At 35.4% G+C, this 2,255-nt stretch overlaps 1 non-coding gene across 1 annotated transcript; it reads right to left on the bottom strand.

Moving 5' to 3' along the window:
- Positions 1-681: 681 nt before the first annotated feature.
- On the bottom strand, positions 682-1,075 carry LOC116096381. The gene has a single exon (XR_004120973.1).
- Between the last annotated feature and the right edge of the window lie 1,180 nt (positions 1,076-2,255).

Below are 2,255 nucleotides of genomic sequence, written 5' to 3'. Positions count from 1 at the left end.
TACCATTTCATAAGTGGAGATGTATGATAAGTTGTACATGTGAAGGTCAAAGTATAGTCTTCTGGGTTACTTCTTTCCTTCCATCTCTCTGTGCATCCTGGAGATAAACCTCCTGTAATTTAATTTGAGATCAGACACTTTTACCCATTGAGCCATCTTGCCAGACTTGTAAAATACAATTGTAAGCCAATGCAGATAAGTCACTGCCAGATGAATTATCTGTACCTAAGGAGTCACAGAGATTGCCAACATTGCCAGCTTTTTCTCATATTTAAGTCTTATAATTATAGCAAAGAGATCCTAGATTGCACAGAGAAAATTAAAACCCTAAACTAAAAAATTCTTAGGCATTTTAAAATGTACTTTCATATGTGTAAGTATTCTTTATCCATCTGTCAATTCTTGCCTATCATGATTCTATAACAATAGTGCATTGATAGCTCTTTAGTATGCTGATGTGACCCAGAAATGGTATAGTACATAGTTCTGTTTTGTTAAATGTTTTCTGGATTATCTCCATACTGATATACTTAGAGCGTCCACTAAATTACTTTTCCACCAGTAATATAAATGGTTACTTTGTCCATATCATTCACAACAGTTATTGTTGTTTCTCTTGAATGTCAAGACAATGATCTGGGTGAAGTGGAATATAATTGTACTTTTGTTGTTTTGTTTATTTCAGATCAGAATCACCTCCATAACCACTGGCCATAACCACTGGCCAGGATACACTCAGTCTCTTCTATCTGATCTAGTCTTCACTTCTGAATCCTGGGAGTAGGGTGGAAAGAAAAGAGGGTGAGAACTGACTCTGGGACCATGGGACTTCTGACACTACCTTTGACTAAAGGTTCTTTTTGCACAGCTCACTAAGAAGGGGCCTTCAGAGCTTTTCATTTCTGGCTACCAGGCTAGCTCTAGGGATCAGTTATCTTGTCTCTGTCAATGTGGAACAAGGAGCAAGGGGGATGTGTGCTTATATACTTGCAAACCCACTCTCTTTTTGGCCCACTTATGCTTTCCATGGGCAAATACAACATCCATTACTCTAGACACTCTCCTTCTTGATCAAATCTGCCTTTCCCTCATGGCTAAGCATATTAACACCTTTTTTTTGCATGTGTCTTGTCCATTTGCACCTCATCTTTTGAGAACTGTCTGATCATTTCAGTTCTCCACAGGGTGAGTGAATTATTTGGGGTGGTTAAGTTTTATATTCTTTTTTTTTTATTTAGCTTTTTTTATATATTCTACATCAATCCTTTATATATGAAGTCTGCAAAGATTTTTCTCCTATTCTCTTGCCTGTCTCTTACTCTGTTCTTTGCTATGCAGAAGATTTTTAATTTCATGCAGTCCCATCTGGCAGTTGTTGCAGCTGTTATTTACTGAACTATTGGAATCCTTTTCAGAACATCCTCACCTATGAATATATTTTGAAGTGTTTTTCTTATAATTTCTTGTGGCAGTTTTAGGGTTTAAGTTTTAGGTTTTATATTAAGATCTTTGATCTAGTTTAAATAGATTTTTTACAGGATGTGAAATGGAGATCTAGTTTCATTCTACTATGTGTAGACATCCAGCACCATTTGTTGCAGAGATTGTCTTTCTCCAGTGTGTTTGTATATATTTTGCAATATAATCCTTCAGACAACCCAATGCACTCAGTACTATTTCTGTATTTTGTCATTCTTTCAGCTGAGACTTCATTAGTAAGTCCTCCATGGTCAATGCAGTTAATTTTGTTTAACCAAATCAATAAGAGTCAAAAGTCCTCGTTCTTTCCTCTTGTGTTCTGCCTCTGGCATTTGTTCTTAGATTTCAATTCAATATTCTTATTCCATTGCATGTTGGTTATTATTTTAGGAGAAATATCAGCTCAAATTATTTGAAACATTCTGCATATCCTATTATTTCCATGTGATCCATTGTAAATTTTCTTTCTTTTACTAATTGAAATCTCATCACAAATGATATAAAATTAGGAAAACTTAATAATCTTACTGAGAATGGTGTTAATACACTTTTATTCCATCAAGACATGTATCTAGCATTAAAGAAGATAGTTTTATAATGGATGTCATATGGAACCTTGGCTAAGGAAGATTATACTTTTAGCAAACGGATTGCACGGATCACTTTCAGTAGGACTTACATAGTTTTCTTCCATTAACTTTTTCCTGAATCACTGGATAAGTCGTATGTGTGTGTGTGTGTGTGTGTGTGTGTGTGTGTGTGTGTGTGTGTGTGTG

The sequence above is a fragment of the Mastomys coucha genome, chromosome X, assembly GCF_008632895.1.
Source record: "Mastomys coucha isolate ucsf_1 chromosome X, UCSF_Mcou_1, whole genome shotgun sequence".
Taxonomy (NCBI): domain Eukaryota; kingdom Metazoa; phylum Chordata; class Mammalia; order Rodentia; family Muridae; genus Mastomys; species Mastomys coucha.
This window is presented reverse-complemented; position numbering and strand designations above follow the sequence as displayed.